The 7904-nt window shown below is 39.2% G+C and overlaps 1 pseudogene; it reads right to left on the minus strand.

Moving 5' to 3' along the window:
• Nucleotides 1-3387: 3387 nt before the first annotated feature.
• LOC142141814 (5S ribosomal RNA) lies at nt 3388-3505 on the minus strand (annotated as a pseudogene).
• Nucleotides 3506-7904: the final 4399 nt, after the last annotated feature.

A 7904-nucleotide genomic window follows, 5' to 3' on the forward strand; every position in this document is an offset into this window, starting at 1 on the left:
TTTACCAGACACTGAGATGGATTTCTCCAGGGGTTTCATAAATGTAGGATGAGAAACAACACAGGTCACTGATGTCACATTGTCTCTCTTCTCACTGTATGTACTGATCACTGTCCAGGTCTGATCCGGATTTCCAACTCTTGTTGTGTTTATATCACGTGAATGTGGGATCCAGGAGATTTCTGCAGCTGGATACCCCCCAATGGCTCTGCACTCAGGAGACCCCTCACTGTTTAATTCCAGGGTCACAGAGGGCTGAGCTGGAAAAATGAAAGATCTTTGTTACATGTAGTTTAATGCAAAATTGTTACCAGCTTATCAAAAGCCAGAAATACCTGGGAGATATGTGTATTACTGGAGCTGTTGTTGAATTGTGGCATTTACACCTTTCTCATCCAAAGGCTGTTATGAGTAATCTCTTACTGTATATTATTGGAGTATCAACAGGAAACAAACATAATAAACATTTGACTTTAATATATTTATGCATTCCTGTAAAGAATATCTCTAAATACAGAGTACTCTGAAGTCGTAAGATGATAGTTATATCAATATAATATAATCAGTCAATGTACACAGCAATTTCGATGGCTGATTTGTACATTTTAGTCCCAACTGAAAGTTGTGAGGTTATGCCAAAAATAGCTGCCAATTCCAATCGATAAGCCACTGGAATGAAAGAGATCTCAATCATGTGAACAGATCTATCCAATGTAGTCACTGTCATAGGAGGCTAAATTGGATACTAATCCTGATGCTGAGTGTTCAGGCCGAGCAGACTGATATACTCATGTATAACAGCTTTGCTTCCAAATATTTTTGAATGATGAGTATTGACGAGACAATACTGTAATACTCAGGATATCCCTACATAGTTCATAAAACAATCTCCTTCCAATCTATAACAAAATGTACTCTATTTTTGCAGTAAATAAGATTATTTAAATTTCCTGCATGTTAAGAAAATAGAACCATTTACTGCTTCCTACTAAGTGCCGGAGTCAGTAAATGATATAACAATCTATTCTACAGGAATCTGTGCTGCATTAAAGGAGAAAAGAATTAATCTAAGGAAAATAAGCTTTCTGGGTAAAAGTTTTTTTAAATGACAAAAATTGAGACAATGCTGGAAATATCTGTACACATGGGACCCTTAGTTGTCCTTTTACAATACAGTGGGTTAGACCTGATATTGCATCTCGCTGCTAATCACTGAAATAGGTTTATCTCACTAAACAACTGGTGGCCTTACTATGATCAGTGATTAGAAATGATCAGTGTCAATATGCATCCACGGCTGTAGTCAATGATGGGCAGTGAATAATGGCAGTTGCTGTAGAGAATAATGATGTTGAATCTGTAGAGCATGGCCAAAGCATTAGCTTTTGAAGAAAAAATCCCTGTAGATAAAAAAAAGTCCCCTGATGCAGTAGGAACCTGGGTGAATATCTAGCTGACCCCCAGCCCACCATTGGTATAAAGAGATGTGGAGCTTGGGCTATTGTAACCTAACCTAACATAAACTGGAACGGCTGAAAACAATATGGCCCTATAAACTTAGGACTAGCTTTTTAAGGCTTTCCTAAATGTATTTACATATGTGATTTATATGAGATATATGGGCATTTTCTACGATATGGACCCTTAGAGTAGCAACAACATATCCCTAGTGGGGTGGGGGCACATCCAGGACAATGCTGCTTTGTAAATAGAGATGTGTTTACCCATTTCTGCAGAGTGAGTTTTTAATTTTTTTGTGAATTTCAGAAACGCCCAAATTAATTTGTCTGTCTCCATTCAAAGCGCCTGCAAATATGACTGGGTCTGATATAGGAAATCAGCTGCCAAATCAATTTGCCCATGTCTAGTATTTAAAATGTTATAATGCTGGGCGCTCATCAATTGATTTGCCTAAAAGTGCAGAACCTAGTGTTCTATTGATATCATAAAACCATTAAATAGTTGCTAACATTTATTAAAAAACAGTAAAATTACAATAAAAGTATGATCATGTGTTACCATGAATAAATAAATAGAATAGTGATTTGTACGTTAATGGAACTACTATCACTTTAAATAATAATAACAATAATGAAGTGATCTACACATTAATGTAACGTTTAAGTTATCAGCCTGACTGCATAATGAGCAGATATAATAAACAGATATAATAATTGACAGTAAATGACAATACAAGATTTCTATCAAAAATCGTCCATGAATCACAGTTCTAATTAGCCAGATAAATGACGCGTGCTGCTGAAGATAAATGCCCTGTATAATAATTAAATATAATTGTAAATATTAACAGTCCTCATGAAGGTTGCAAATTTCCGAATCAAAGAGACTCTGTCACGCTTAACATCAATATATCAGCTATGAGGAATGAATCAGAATCTTATTGTGTTGTTCCATGCGATATGATACTTGCGGTTTGTAGTTGGAGCGAGTGTAAGGTCCAAACTTTACAATAAATCCAATAATGTCCCGATGATAAACAGACATACAAATAACAGCTTGTCCCAAATGAAAAAAAGGGGAAAATAGTTCAGCAGCGGGTGATCACGCCGCTGCTGTTAGCGGCTAACGATGCGTTCCACTGTGGAGCGCAAACACACTTCCGGTATTGATGTCACTTCCGGATATTGCTTTAGGCCAATAGAATGATAGTGGGTGGAGACCCAACGCGTTTCGTCCTGCTCCGGACTTTCTCAAGGGCTATTGTGAACGTCTGTAATCCTGTGGTTTAAATATGCTGGGATTGAACCCAATAGGTTCCCAAATCTTTCGTGCCCCAGTCTCTGTTTTTCGTATTAGACAGTTCATTGTGCACACAATAAATGCAGTATATTTATACTCTTAATGATTACGTCAAACAGCGTAATATTATACTATCTTATATGCATCCCCAAAAAAATCGTGCAGCATTAGACAATGTGCATGTCATATTATAGTTGTCTCAAGTACCTCATTGCAATGATGTTAATACATGAATAAATAGAATAAATTAAAATGAAAATAAAAAATAAAAATAAATATAAAAATAAATAATATATAAACATTGAATGCACAACAGAGATTTTTATGGAAACAGATTCTATTTACAATGTCATAAGGAAACCATTTTTATAAATGAAAAAAATATTAAAATAACATATTTTGTTACGTGATCCTTTTGGACTTAATGGTATATATATTTTGCACAGGCTAATTATGGTGGCTCATAATGAAGATTGAGGGAACAAGTATGATATTAGGCAGTGATAAGATGACATTTAGGAGGATCCCATGTTCTATAGTCTGATACCTCTTATGGATCCACTTCTTTTTTGTTTTTGGTCTGGGCATAGTGCAGATAGCAATGGAGAGCGTGAGGGATGGGGAAGGAACCTACAGCACCAGGTATTCATAGGTAGTCTCCTATCCCATTACTTACCTGGCCCTCTCTGCTTGGCTTCCAAGGTCGGCTGGGATTGGGCATAACCAGAGAGGTATGGCTGTAAATTCCAGCCATACCTCTCTGGTTATGCCCAATCCCAATGCCCAATCCCAGCCGACCTTGGAAGCCAAGCAGAGAGGGCCAGGTAAGTAATGGGATAGGAGACTACCTATGAATACCCGGTGCTGTAGGTTCCTTCCCCATCCCTCACGCTCTCCATTGCTATCTGCACTATGCCCAGACCAAAAACAAAAAAGAAGTGGATCCATAAGAGGTATCAGACTATAGAACATGGGATCCTCCTAAATGTCATCTTATCACTGCCTAATATCATACTTGTTCCCTCAATCTTCATTATGAGCCACCATAATTAGCCTGTGCAAAATATATATACCATTAAGTCCAAAAGGATCACGTAACAAAATATGTTATTTTAATATTTTTTCATTTATAAAAATGGTTTCCTTATGACATTGTAAATAGAATCTGTTTCCATAAAAATCTCTGTTGTGCATTCAATGTTTATATATTATTTATTTTTATATTTATTTTTATTTTTTATTTTCATTTTAATTTATTCTATTTATTCATGTATTAACATCATTGCAATGAGGTACTTGAGACAACTATAATATGACATGCACATTGTCTAATGCTGCACGATTTTTTTGGGGATGCATATAAGATAGTATAATATTACGCTGTTTGACGTAATCATTAAGAGTATAAATATACTGCATTTATTGTGTGCACAATGAACTGTCTAATACGGAAAACAGAGACTGGGGCACGAAAGATTTGGGAACCTATTGGGTTCAATCCCAGCATATTTAAACCACAGGATTACAGACGTTCACAATAGCCCTTGAGAAAGTCCGGAGCAGGACGAAACGCGTTGGGTCTCCACCCACTATCATTCTATTGACCTAAAGCAATATCCGGAAGTGACATCAATACCGGAAGTGTGTTTGCGCTCCACAGTGGAACGCATCGTTAGCCGCTAACAGCAGCGGCGTGATCACCCGCTGCTGAACTATTTTCCCCTTTTTTTCATTTAGGACAAGCTGTTATTTGTATGTCTGTTTATCATCGGGACATTATTGGATTTATTGTAAAGTTTGGACCTTACACTCGCTCCAACTACAAACCGCAAGTATCATATCGCATGGAACAACACAATAAGATTCTGATTCATTCCTCATAGCTGATATATTGATGTTAAGCGTGACGGAGTCTCTTTGATTCGGAAATTTGCAACCTTCATGAGGACTGTTAATATTTACAATTATATTTAATTATTATACAGGGCATTTATCTTCAGCAGCACGCGTCATTTATCTGGCTAATTAGAACTGTGATTCATGGACGATTTTTGATAGAAATCTTGTATTGTCATTTACTGTCAATTATTATATCTGTTTATTATATCTGCTCATTATGCAGTCAGGCTGATAACTTAAACGTTACATTAATGTGTAGATCACTTCATTATTGTTATTATTATTTAAAGTGATAGTAGTTCCATTAACGTACAAATCACTATTCTATTTATTTATTCATGGTAACACATGATCATACTTTTATTGTAATTTTACTGTTTTTTAATAAATGTTAGCAACTATTTAATGGTTTTATGATATCAATAGAACACTAGGTTCTGCACTTTTAGGCAAATCAATTGATGAGCACCCAGCATTATAAAATTTTGGATCTATTCTAAAGGGAGGGATACCCTTAGCAGGTGCAGCTCTCACAATCCTTGGTAGGAGAGCGCGGTTCCACAATATAATATAACATGTCTAGTATTTAACAAATAAGGCTAATTTAGAAAATATATTGGTTACCCTTATCTGGATGAAAAAAATCTGAAATCAAATATAATGGGTACTTTTTACTGTGATCTTACTTTTTAACACTGTGCTCAATACATGGCCTTAAGTCCCCTCATTTTTTATTGACCAGCATGATATAGATGGTTTAAAAATAACTTTTTTCTAAATTATCTTTAATATACTGTTTTATAGCCATAGAATCATCCCGTGTCATGTGATGCGGCCGCCTGTGCGGCGTGTGCCCCCCAGGCTGACATCTGCCAGCCCGCGCCTGCATAGAATCTAGTTGACAAAGGCCATATATTGTACCCTTAAGAGGCATACAACCAGGAAGTAGATCCAATGGACAATCATGTGGAGGTAGGGTCTTGGTAGAGAGGACAAAGACAAGACAGGATTTCCAAATTCTTAGATTGGCCTGAATATAATTGGGTTACATACGTAATGTCTACAATAAACATGTCAACATTCAGACTGTTGACACTATGAATGTCGACAGGTTGTAAAGTCACAATGTCGATGAAAAGCATTAGGTTTAAACCGGCAATGCCAGCAATACAGTAAAAAAAAAATCAAAAAATGAAAGTATATGTTAAAAAAAAACCATGCCCCCTCACCCAAACAACTTGACCAACCCTAGTGCCGCCAGCCTAGGCTGGTACTAACAAAATGTGGTGGACCAAAAGAGTGGGTCACTTAATTTTAATATTACCAACACTAGGCTTTGCCAGCCGGGCTGATAGCACTATAGCAGGGTCCCTCTGTCAAACCAGCCCCAGGCTGGTCAGTATGGGCTGGATTCTGTCACGGTTCCACACGAGGTATCAAGCTAATAAAGCGAATCCTAGGGTTCGTACAGTTTTGCACTACTCTAGTAAGGCGCAGAGTCTAACGAGGAGACGGTGTTCACCAGGAACCGCCGCAAAGCAGTATGGTCTTAGCTGCGTCTGACTCGCAGGTCGCGGCCCCCACAAGGAGTACGGAACAGAAGCCCTTGGGAAGGCTACAGAAGAAAGGACCATAGGAGGAGTAGACAGCGGTCCCGAAAGCTAGGTAGACACCCAGGAACAAGAGATGGACTGTGAGCTCTGCAGTAACAGAATACAGGAGCAGTGGATGGAGCGTCAGCACTGTAGTCTAGCTGGTTACTACACAGACCAGGAGTGGAGAGAATCAGCCTAGAACAACTGTAGAGGGTCAGCTCAGCGGAACACTGTATATGAATACAGCAGGTGGAGCGTCAGCTCTGCAGACAACGGTATAAGAATACAGCCGGTGAAGCGTCAGCTCAGCAGACAATGATATAGTAGATGCAGCGAGTGGAGCGTCAGTTCTGCAGACCATGGTGTAGTAAATGTAGCAGGTGGAGCGTCAGCTCTGCAGACTAGAGTATGGTAGATGCAGCAGGTGGAGCGTCAGTTCTGCAGACTAGAGTATGGTAGATGCAGCAGTTGGAGCGTCAGCTCTGCAGACAAGAGTATGGTAGATGCAGCAGCTGGAGCGTCAGCTCTGCAGACAACAGTATGGTAGATGCAGGAGGTGGAGCGTCAGCTCTGCAGACAACAGTTTAGACAGGACACACAGGGAAGCCACTTCTATCACCAGAGGGTGACTCAAAGAACAGGCACCATAGGTAGTGAGAAGGTGCCTTTTAAACTGGGCGCCACAGCCATCCACCAAAGAAAGAGGGGGAGATGTTTTAATACAGCCGGCGGGGCTGCGCATGTGCAGACCCGGATCCAAGATGGCGGCGCCCAGGGCGGAGCGGAGCGCCGGAGGCAGGTAAGTCTGCTAGGTGTCGGGTGCGTTGCCTGATCAACCGGCGCATGACAGATTCATCATCAAGATCGAATCTGCAGAAAAAATTTGAAACCTCTAGGTGTAGCCAGTCCTGTGCTAAAAGCACTGATGGCCTGGTAGACGGCACAAAACTAACTCTGAAGAGCTCCTGGCAGAAAATGAACTGATACAGTGCTAGTCCTGTTTATAACATGGGGATTTCCTATGGCTTGAACTCAAGCGCTGTTCATTGTCGATATTCCAACTGCATCCCTTCTAAACAATGCTAGCAAATAAAGCAGATATTGGCAAACAATAAAAAAATATATTATAATTTTTATACTTGGCTTCTGTTTGAGCTGTGAGTTCTTACTTCTTACCAGCATAGAGGTGTCCAGGTCCCTTATTTCCCCAGACCCTAAAGTAGGTTCTAGCCAAGCCAGGGGGCTACTCGGTAATATAGTGATGGGACATCTACTCAGTAGAATGGATGTCCCCTGGCTGGTTCATTCAGAGCTGGCCTGAATATATATAGAATGGGGACTCCACTCTTGTGGTCTCCCTGTTATTGTGGAAGCCTTTTTTCATTTTTTGTATTTTTTTTTTATATTATACACTGTGCTTGGGACTTATTTTATCTCAATAAAAGTATAGGATGATCTTTTTCAGTTCTAAACTGGAGCAAAATTCTAGTCGTATTGCAGAGGTAGGACAAAAAATTTGCACAGCAAATACAAACCCTGAAAGTGCCTCCTCTCTATTCCTTTATCTATTACAATCTCATTCAGTAAAATAAATCTCGCTTCTACACCATTCAACAATACCAGGTACACCAACGCACCTTACTCTACTAG

The sequence above is a fragment of the Mixophyes fleayi genome, chromosome 2, assembly GCF_038048845.1.
Source record: "Mixophyes fleayi isolate aMixFle1 chromosome 2, aMixFle1.hap1, whole genome shotgun sequence".
Classification (NCBI taxonomy): domain Eukaryota; kingdom Metazoa; phylum Chordata; class Amphibia; order Anura; family Limnodynastidae; genus Mixophyes; species Mixophyes fleayi.